The sequence below is a fragment of the Pinus tabuliformis genome, chromosome 5_2 (genome assembly GCF_031772625.1).
Source record: "Pinus tabuliformis cultivar Carrire ecotype Pingquan chromosome 5_2, CPIR1, whole genome shotgun sequence".
In the NCBI taxonomy this organism is placed as follows: Eukaryota; Viridiplantae; Streptophyta; class Pinopsida; order Pinales; family Pinaceae; genus Pinus; species Pinus tabuliformis.
Genome location: NC_142306.1, coordinates 633,231,580 through 633,243,714, shown reverse-complemented (window position 1 = coordinate 633,243,714; position 12,135 = coordinate 633,231,580). Strand labels below are relative to the sequence as shown.

The following is a 12,135-nucleotide window of genomic DNA, read 5'->3' as shown; positions in this document are numbered from 1 at the left end:
AAATCTAGAATAATTAGAAACTAAACAAAAATAGTTTTATATTAAAATATACCAAACTCAAAACCTAAAGAACGGCATCCCGGTAAAACAGAACAATGCGTTCCATTTGGTTCGGAATTCTGCATTACCTTCCGAATTAAGTTATAATGCCTGCATTACTTATAGACCATTTAAATTATGTTATAATTTCGAGATCATTTACGTACAGATTTCAAATGATTTCTAATTTCTTACTGCATGCCTTACTGACAGAGCTGATGCCTGCATGCAGGTTCAAAGGACGATGCCTCCAACATTTTATGATTGGATTTCTAATCTTCCACCAACGTCGGCTTGGGAGGAATCTCAGTCAGACGTGGACATTTCTTCTCTAGATTTCGCCGATTCCCCCTACCTGACACTCACAAGTTCGCTTCCCCACAACAAGAAAATCAAAATTGATAAATTTGTTATGAAAAGAGTTGATGAATCAGGGCTGCTCCACTTGCAAGTGGAGATGTCATTCTACGCAAACATTGATTCTCCCTTTGGACTAATCTACAGTCTGGGAAGTATGCCTCTCGCAAATTGGGACCATTGCAACATCAAGCCCCTCCACTTCTTAGCGATTATGATAGAATATATATTTTCAGATACATATAGGATTTCCAGGGTTTCTATACTTGAACTCCTGACCCATTCAGTCGTTCTGCAGATTCAACGTCTTTTCAGCTCTGCGTTTCTAGCCGCATGCACCATCGCCCACAGGAAAGAAAATTTGGTCGGAATGTTACAGTTTCCCGAAGAAGAGCTGGACAGAGCCATTATGGGAAGCAAACTCGATTTTCTGACAGCCATGGGCAACGATGGCGTAGATGAGCTCATGCTCATGGTGGCATCCACTTTCACACAAGACTATTATGATGGCAACCGTGACGATGAGGCACATGCAGTCATGAAACCATTTTCATTCTCAAAGATGGATGCATTAGTGTCCCCCACTACAACTCCCCTTACTTCACCCAATGTGGATGCATTAGTGTCCCTGGCTACAACTCCCCTTGCTTCATCCACTGCTACAACAACACCCCTTGTCTCATCGACTTTCGTTGCACCAGCCCACCCTACTACAACTCCCCTTGTCTCATCCACTTTAGTTGCACCAACCCACCCTACTACAACTCCCCTTGTTTCATCCACTATGGCTACACTAGAAAACCCTACTACAACTCCCTTTGTTCCATCCACTTTTGTTCAACCAACATCCCCCACTACAACTCACATTATTCCATCCAATGTTGTTGCACGAATCTCCAATACCATGACTCCCCTTGTTTCATCCACTATGGTTGCACTAGCCCCCCTGCAACAACTTCCCTTGTCTCATCCACTACGGTTGCACCAACCTCCCCTACTACAACTCCCCTTGCTTCACCCACTGCGGTTGCAATAGTGTCCCCTACTACAACTCCCCTTGCTTCATCCACTACTACAACAACTCACCTTGTCTCATCGAATTTGGTTGCACCAAGCCACCCTACTACAACTCCCCTTGTTTCGTCCACTATGGCTGCACTAGAAATCCCTACTACAACTCCACTTTTTCCATCCACTTCGGTTGAACCAACCTCCCCCACTACAACTCACATTATTTCATCCCTTTTGGCTGCACTTGTTGACCCTGCACTTTATGACAATATACCTAATGAGCCTACACTAGTTGTTGCCTCAGAGCAACTTATCAAGTCGAGTGCACAGTCTACTAGTCAATCTCCATCATCACCTAAGTTAACCAAGGTGAGATAATGTGTTGATGAAATATTTATCTATCATGAATGGAATTTATTTTAGGATTTTTTATTACATTTCATGCTTTGATTATTGTAATTGTTGTAGGAAAACGTTGAAAAGAGGTTAAGGAAGCGAGAGGGCGCAAGAACCTCACAACATCTAGCTTCATCTATAGTAAGTTTTCTTGGCTTGAATTATAAAATATCATTTTGTAAGCGTGTTAATTTATTGTGGAAAAATATTATATGAATGTTCTTTCCTTTTTTTAATCTCTCAAGTGATAGGTATCTCCATTATGTAGCAATATTTAAATATTTATTAGGAGTGGGAGGAGGATAATTTTCTTGGCACCTAGTAGCTATGAGGGCGGAATCAATCAATGAGTGACCTATTATGTATCTTAGCCATGATGTTCCACTTTTTCCCATGAGGTGTAATTTTATATCCAAGGTACCGAATGCCATCCTTCCATGTTTGGGATATATGTGTTTTGATTGTTTGGTGGAGCAATGATTTGGATCAACAAGCAATAAAATATGTTTTTTTTTTTGTTGAATACACATGTATATTTTATGGTTTCTACTCATGTCTATAAGGAGGTCATTTGGCTTAAAAACATCATTAGAAGTGGGGCTAGGTCATAGAGTTGTTATGTGGTTTAATGTGCCAGTAAAAGTGCATTTCTTCTTCTAAGAATTTGAATTTCCGTGCAAAGAAAAAATCATATGGCTATCCAATACCATTTCATGAGGTCCATGGTATAGGATAGAAATGTGATATTAGATAAAGTTGGCACTTTATAGAATTTTTCATATGCATTGATGAAATCAATGTATATGCATCAATGTATATGCATTGATGAAATCAATGTGTACATGTAAATTCAAATGTTGATGTGAATCCGGACGTTGTCCCCCTAGAAATTATCTCATAGTTTCATCCATTCTCCCTTATCCTCATGCAAGGTATATAAAAAATGGGATAAGATTGTGACATGTGTCACACACCTTGTACTTTTGTAGAAGATAAATTAATGATTACTAAGTTGTAGCATGTAAAAAATGTTGATTAGTAATAGGGAATAATTGTTTAAAGATGGGGAATAAATGTAGATTGTTAGCAAGAAATGAATATTAAGTAGCATTAGTTGGCCAAATAAATGGCACTAGCTTTCATCATGTTGAATTAGAAAACCATAAATGGCTTATGGTTTTGTAATTCTTATTTATTGAGTGCTAGGGTTTGAGGAAAACAAAATGTGTGAGTTGATTATTATGTCAAAAAAAAAATCTTCATAATCCTTATGTTGTTGCTAAAAAATGTTGGTGAGAGAAAAGTAACCTATATCACATTATAACCATTTAGTGGTTAAATAATGAGTTGGGCATGCTTTAAAGTGTGCATTTTTTTCTTCTTTCAAAGATATTTCTCTATGAAAACATTGTATAATCTTTCTCTATTTATTTCATTTGTTTTTTACATTTCATTTGCAACTATTAATTTAAATTTCCACCACATTTGTCTCTCAATAATTAGTGTAAAAGATATATTCCTCATGCTTCCTTTGAATGGAAGTATATTACTTTAAACTATATTGGTTCATTGCACAGGCATACTCAAGTTAATATCACTTGACTTCCATTTGTGTAGATTCATTCCAAAATTCAAACTTTTTCATGGTAGTTGCCATATACATCGATATTATATTGGTGAGCCAAATAGGTTGACTAAATTTCCCATGGTAGTGGCAATATACATTGATCTTATAATTGGTGAACCAAATACAAGGTTGATTTTCAATTGGTAGAGTGTCTTTTTTTAATTTTCAGTGGAATTATATCTAATCAAATAAATATATTGGTGAGCCAAATAGGTTGACTAAATTTCCCATGGTAGTGGCAATATACATTGATCTTATAATTGGTGGGTAGAGTGTCTTTTTTGAATTTTCAGTGGAATTATATCTAATCAAATAAATATATTGGTGAGCCAAATAGGTTGACTAAATTTCCCATGGTAGTGGCAATATACATTGATCTTATAATTGGTGAACCAAATACAAGGTTGATCTTCAATTAGTAGTGTCTTTTTTGAATTTTCAGTGGAATTATATATAATCAAATAAATAAAAGAAATTATTGATGATTCATAACCTGAAATGGAAATTTTAGTTATTTTTTTTAAATGAATTAGTAAATGGAAAACTAAGTTTCTTTTAAATAGTTTACAGTTTCTTTGGTAAAGTTAAATTTTGGTTTGATTTACTTATTTTCGAATGAGTAAGTAAATTTTCTTTTGTAAATTCAATTTTTTTAATATATATAATATTAATTATTTTCTATATTATAGTTTACTATTCTGTGTATGAGCCTTCTAATATATAAATCATACTTTTTATAAAAGTTATACCTTCCACTAAATTCTAGGAATTTTAACAATGTTCATATCCACTAAAAATTACCACCCCTCCTTTTTTGGTCTCTAGAAACACAAATAACTTAAATATGTAAGAAGATTTGAGTTTTTTTTTTGGAGTAAGGAGTGGTTGATTTTCTTGGGGATGTACCTTGTAGCTCTGAGGGTTGAAGCAATTAACGAGTGGCATTTTATGTATCTTTTTCATGGTGTGCCATTTTTCCATGACGTGTTATTTTGTATCTAGGGTACTAAATACCATTCTTCAATGCTTGGGATATATATGTGGTATAAATATTTATGAGTGAGTATTTATTTTGATTGTTTGGTGAGGCAATAATTTGGATAAAAAAAAAAAAAACAATTTTCTTCATCAACTACAAATTTAGATTACATGGCAATTACTCATGCCTCTAAGGAGGTCATTTGGCTTATGAAATCATGTTTAGAATGTTCATAAGTAAGGCTAGGTTATATAGTTATTATTTGGTTTAATGTGTGGTAACAATGTTGTTCCTTTTGCTAGAAAATGAATTATCATGTGAGGAAAAAAATATAGATAACCAATATAATTTCATCAAAGGACATGGTAGATGATAGAAATGTGACATTGTATAAATCTGACACTTTTGGAATGTTGCAACTGCATTGTCAAAATCAATGAGAACTTGCGAATTCAAGTGGTGATGTGAGTATATGGACCTTATGGTCCCTAGAATTTAGCTCAAGTTCCATTCAATATATGTTATAGTTTGAGAAGGTGTATGACAAGGGGGAGAATGTTGTGATATGTTGGTCATACACCTTGTATTTAGGTAGTAGAGAAAATAATGATTACTAAGTTGTAGTAGAGAATAAATATTAAGTAGTACCATGGAATAATTTTTCAGTAGTGGATTAGAATAAATGTAGATTTCTGGCATGAAACAAACATTAAGTAGTAGACTTGTAGTTTTTATCTTGTGGAACTATAAATCTATAAATGGTTTATGGTTTTGTAATTCCTGTTTATTGAGGAAAACAAGTGTGTGAGATTTGACTCATCGCTATGATCACAAAATTTATTTACAAGTATTATGTTGTTGCTAAATAATGTTGTTGAAAGAGTAGACACTCTATAACCTACTATAACCATTTAGTCACTAAATAATGAATGGGGTATGTTCTAAAGTTTGTGTGTCTTTTTTTGTTTTTTGTTTTTTATTGGAAGTGTTTTCTCTATGAAATCATTATGTAATGGTTTGTTATTTATTTCATTTGCTAAAAATATTTTTTCATCAAACCACTCAAACTAAAATCCTTTAACCATTTTATAATATTTTAATTGAAAAATCTTTATTTATTTTTAAAAGTAAAATTCAAAACTTAGTGTATTAAAGGAAACTTCTGCCTAGTTAATATATGTAAAAATGAGAGTTTATATATTTCTTAAATAGTTAAAAATCCTTATAATTATACATTGTGAAATAAATATCTAATATTCTAATAAATTTGGTAAAGATAATTTACTTAATAAAAAAAACATAGTTTTTAATTGTATCTTCCAAACCAACATAAGGGAATGAAATCCTTATTTCCAAGCTCCATATCCTCAATCAATTAGTGAACTATGTCTTTCTCCTTAGAATCTTCTCGAACCTATTGGATTAGTATTCTTTGGTTGAAGGCTCCTTTACTCAAATTGACAACCATATATGAGTTACTTTGTTCAAGTTAAAAAATTTAGAAAAAAGTTATTCATCATCTTTATAACTTTTATAATGATTAAAAATAAATTGAATAAAACTTTAATTTTCTCATCTATCTTTTTTATTTCATGGTTATATGTTTTGTTTGTTAGTTTATCTCTCACTAGTAAGATTAATTATTGGTTAAGATGTCAAAGTCACTAATATCATCTATCAAAAGATAATATGATCAGATATTTGAACTTTAGATTACTTATTTACAAATTACAAATAACTTTCATATAAAAAAATATCTTAATAAAACAACCTATCACCAACTTTATATACTTTTTATATATATATATATATATATATATATATATATATATATATATATATATATAATTTCATTATTAAATCAATACTATTAAATCAATACATCTCTATATTAGTTCTCAATTATATTATTTTTAAAATTATAAAAAATTTACTATACCATTTACACTTTCAAATTCCAAATAAATTATTTTAAATTTACAATTATTTAGTTAAAATAATATTTTGTATATTACAACATATTTTACATACTACAGCATTCCTCGGACAAAACTATACGCCATGAATTTTCTTAAACATAATGAATTTAGACTGGTAAGGACCCCATTTTTCTAGTTATTTTTACCATGTACTCCAGATGTATATGAAAACCCAGACGTATAAGAAATTGTTAAAGTGCTTTTTGTCATGATATTGTTCTCTTTACATTGGAATTTCGGCATATGCCGCGATAAATTTTACTGAGAGGGAATAATTTTAATTATCTTCTGTTTACTGTATTTGTATTTGATGGTACGGAGTTTCCATGTTTATATTTTATATTTGAATTATTTTCTGTTTACTGTATTTGTATTTGATGGTACGGAATCACGTAGTCTAACTACGCTGACGAGTTTTTCGGAAATTTTTGGAAATTTCGGATATATTTAGAGAAAATTTGACAAGGATTTTTGTAAATTTAAGTTATTGTTTTTAAACTTCAAAGGTTTTTAAAAAAATCTTGTAAATGCATTTAAATTTTGTAAATGTTTTTCAATTTCGTTGTAAATGTTTTTAAACAATGAATTTACAAGATTTTTTTAATTTTTTTTATCCAAATTCAGTCACTTTTAACTATCCAGACAATTCCTCCACCTCTTTAGATGATTCCATACAAAATTTCCATGTTTATAATTTTTCTTTTGTCAGTAATTTATTCCAGGCAAGTCGTTTCAAATCATCATGTTAGGAGCACTCTGTTTAATTTATTGGCATAACATATTTAAGTTAAAGAAATCATCACTTTTTTCATTAAATAATTTAGATATAAAAATTACAACGAAAACAGAAAAAAGCGTCTAATTTATTTATATAAAAATAAATTATATAGAGGTTATAGATTTGTCATTGATGGATAAAATTGTGATAATGAGTTCCTGAGTGTTACACATTGATAAATATAAGCACATTCATGATCTGATAAGCATTCTTATAACCACTACACAAAGTTGTTAACTCAATGTGCATAGATACAATTTAAGGGTTTTCAAGAACTTCCATTGTTACTTAACCATGTAGGGTGTTTTGCAATTTATTCAATGATTTGAAGACAAATTTTAAGAGTGCCAGTGTTGATTTCTCTTTTTGTTGTTCCAAGTCCCAATTGAATCTGCTATCGTTCCCCTTGTTTCTTCCTCTATAGATACATCAGTGCCCACTCCTATAACTCACCTTCATTCATCCATTGCAATTGCACCAACCCCCCCACTATAAATCCCCTTGTTTCATCAAGGATGGTTGTACCAATCCCCTCTCATACAAATCCCCTTGTTTCATCCATTATTGTTGGACCAATCCCCTTACTACAAATCCCCTTGTTTCATCCAGTGTTGTTTTGGCTATTGACCCTACACCAACTGTTTCCTTATAGAGTCTTGTCCAACCAAGCACTCCTAGTTCTAGTCAATCTCCATTACCAGTGAGATCATTTGCTAATAATTTATTTTTTCTATCATGAATGGAATATATATTATGGAAATTGATTACATTTCTCGTTTTTATTCTTGTAACTATTGTAGGGGATCATTTGCTAATAATTTATTTTTTTTCTATCATGAATGGAATATATATTATGGAAATTGATTACATTTCTCATTTTGATTCTTGTAACTATTGTAGGGAAGCAGTGCACATAGTTTAAGGCCACAGAAGAAAGCAAGACACAAATGATATATACTTTCATCCTTGGTGAGTTCTCTTGACTTGAGTTATAAATTATCATTGTGTAAGTGCATTAATTCATTGTGGAAAAACTTATATGAATTTACTTATATGAATTTTGTTTTTTTTTTTTTGCAGTCTCTAGAAAGACAAATAAAGACAAATATCTCATATATGTAAGAAGAGTTGAGCTTTTGTTGGGAATAAGAGGATGATCATTTCCTTGTGAGATACAATTGGTAGTTGTCACAGTGGGAGTAGTGAGTGACCTATTATGTACCTTTCGATATGATGTGCCATTTTGGCCATGGGGTTCTATTTTGTATCTATGATACTCAATAACATTTTTCTATGTTTTTGCACACACTGTGATTATATATCCTAGGCATGATGAGCCATTTTTTTTTAAAATGCATAGTTGAGCCAATTTTGGATGGATAAAGTTCATGATACATTTTATAAATCATCTTTTCAATTTTAATACTATTTTTCATTTATTGAAGTGTTTTTAATTTCAGGTTTATGAATGATTATGATGGTGATTACTAAGGTATTTATGTTTAAATACTTGCTTGTTAACTTTAAGATTTATTTTTTCATGTTTATTTGCATTCTAATAACAATCTTTTACTCAAATATTTTGAAAAATATATTGTGATACCTCCATAGTGTCATGACGGCCAAGGTGAAGGATGATACATCCATAGTGTCATGAGGGCCAAGGTGAAGGATACCTTTGATTAAGTCAAGTGTCATTCTATTTTGAATAAAGTAGTTGACTTCTCTCCTCATGACATGCATGTAGTCAACAACCGCTCTTTTCCTTTTGGAATCTTTGACATCATTGAGATCACTACAAAACAACCAACATGCCTTTTAAGGCATCCTTTCCAACAACCACTCCCATAAGGATACACTTTTGTCTACATCATATGGAGCATAAATGTTGGCTATGCCTAGGAGATGGCCTTCAAAATAAAATAGGGCCCATATGATACAATTTCATGTATAAGGTTTTAATCTTATGTTGAACAACATGCTATTCTTCTGGATAATATGGTATGCCAACCCCACCTTTACCTTCAACATAGTGATAAAAAATTAGTATAACCTAGCTTTATAATATGAATGACTAACTTAAGTATAAAAACAATTTAATATCTTGCAACTAAAAGATATCAATATCACTAATCACGAATTGAATAACAACTCCATGGGCAATTCACACTTTGCTCTCTAAAATTAGGACCCTCTAATTATTCTTAAGCCCCACTAAAACTACTGTATTGTTTGAAGGAAAAATATTCATAAACTACCAGGGAAAAATAGGCTCCCCTTCTCGTGGAAAATTTGAAGTTGAACCACCATTATGTAGAATAAGTAAAGCTTCAAGCAAAAAAATCCAATGTTCAGATCTTGGAAAATTAAATCATGTCCTTTAAGTAGTTGTACTAAATACTCTAAATGAGTTAAACAAGAAACCAATTAGATCAAAATAAGGGAAAAAGTGTGACAAAATGAAAATGTTATTTACATTTGGAAATGTTTTTAATCCTCATGAGGGGAAGCAATATTAGACACAATATTAGAAAAATTTAGAAATAATATCTTTATAAAACTATAAGATGGGGAAAATGTATATTCAATTTCCAAGGTTAGGGTTAAAGTCATAAACAAGAATGTGCATTTTTTATGGAATATTTTTTATGGTAATATTATAATTTGAGCTGAGGTTGAGGTTAACTCATTACATAGACTACTTGATTAAAATAATTCACCAATTTATTATCTACAATTTATGAGAAAGTATTCAAAAAGTTTTCACTTCCGGAATTAACCATCCATCCATCATGGAAAAGTTGATCCCCTAGCATATCAGTGAGACGTTGCATGAAGCTTAGGTGTATAGAGACAATGCAGTCTCCAACTTTTTACCAATTCTTTTGGTATCAAAAAATGATTAAAGAAAAACAATTACTCCTCAATGAATAACACATCTATAAGTTTAGATCTGTGTTTTGAGAGTTACTACATCAGTATTGACTTTTGGTGATTTCTGTTGTATGGCATAGTTGCTTTGTTAAAAAGTGCAGGTTTCCATAATTGGTATTCTTCCTAAAGAAAGTATCAAAGAACTCTAGACTCCAAGGTATGTAACATGAAATGTTCTTACTTTTGTATAAACTCGTTTATGGGTCGACGAAAATACGATGTCCTCTGTGGTACCGCATAACTCTATATTTGCGTGTGCTCCTTTTGATTCAAGCACTTTCAAAATGGCTTTTCAGTCTATATAGCCATGGTACTGTTGCTTCAGCGATGACATTCAGGTAAACAATGAGCGCAGATTTGCACCAATGTAAGAAAAATCCTTTGCTGGAGAAATCATATATCAAACTTAGGATCCATGCGTTTCTAACCAATGTATATTTAATGCTGTGTTTGGTTTTGATAGGGCTTGTTTTCAACCCAGATAGAGTGTGCGCGAACAACAAGCAATACTTCTGGTAAAGCTAAAAAAAAATACCATACTACGCAATACATATTACCACACAATACATATTATTAGGGGTTAAATTTGATGGGGACCCTACCTATCAAAGAATTTTTTGAAATTTTTCTTCTTTCTTTTTTTTCTTTTTTTTCTTTTCTTTCTTTTTTTTTTTTTTTTTTTTTGACTATTTTACCTTTAAAGCACTTTTTATGTGACTTTTAATATTCACTTTTGCTCTGCATAATAGTTTTCCAAAACAACAATCGGAAAAGAAAAGTAATCTGGAAACAAGATGCAGGATGGTTTTACTAACTTAGTGGGTATGTTGGTTGGCATCTATCATGAACTACATTTATCCTTGTAGCTTTCCAACAAATAGCCCAGATTTCACATTATTTTAGCTACCAACTTCCCTTAATATTTAAGATTGATAATTAAAAAAGAACTATGAATTACCTATCTTCTCCACGTTATGCCATTCTATGCCAGATTGGACGTATTAGGCACTTGGATTAAGAACACCCTAACACAATCAAGATTTGGATAAGAACGCCTGGTTTCTTGGACTGGTAAGAAAAACCTAGATTTCTTGCGAGTTAAATTCATTTAGCGAAACTGATATAATGGACACTAAATAAGGTTTTTTCTCTAGATAGAACCAATATTTGGAGATTTAATTTTTAGATTTGGAGATTTTATTTGGAGATTTGGAGATTGAGGAATATTTGATGTAAATAATGGACATTGAATAAGGTTTTTTCTCGAGATAGAACCAAGATTTGGAGATTTAATTTTTAGATTTGGAGATTTTATTAGGAGATTTGGAGATTGAGGAATATTTGATGTAAATTCATCTAACAGCCACATATCAATATTAATGTGTCACGAAAAATATTTTGAAGTCTTACAGTGGCGAAGACAAAAGATATGAAGGATCAGCCTTGAATGCATTATTATTCACAATGATACATATTTATACAAGTCTAGTGACACTTGATTTCACATTCCAAGTGGTCTCTTGGACTCCCCTTAACTGTTTAACTTCCACACCAACCCTTAGAGGATTACGTGTCCAACATTTCCCCCCTTAATCTGAAGGGTTATGTATGAGTCCAAGAAGAGCGCTGTAATACAAAATGTGCAAAAATGTATGGCAACATTACGCTGAATGTGCTCTCTGAAATGTTGGTATAAGGTGATGGTTTAAAGATGACAACCAACATTGGAACACTTAGTGGAGTTCCTGGAACTCTTCCAAATCTGGCAAGAAGTTGAAGCTATGTTGCACAAAACTTCTAGGGACCCGACGTTTTGAGACATACCCGTACTTGAAGCTTCGAAACACGACCATAATGTAATCATATATGAGAGTCAATACAGACTTGGTTTTCCTTCTAGATTTTCATCTATGGGTCTTATTACCTTTTTTCTTGCAAAATATTATGTTATTCACTTATATATATATGACATTTCAACCAATGTTTCCTTTTTTTGGAGATGACGTTTCTAAACATACCCGTTTCGGAAACTTCG

The 12,135-nt window shown here is 31.8% G+C and overlaps 1 pseudogene; it reads left to right on the top strand.

The window, feature by feature from the left end:
* Nucleotides 1–283: 283 nt before the first annotated feature.
* LOC149160635 (putative leucine-rich repeat receptor-like protein kinase IMK3) overlaps nucleotides 284–12,135 on the top strand; it is a 34,805-nt pseudogene continuing 22,953 nt past the window's right edge.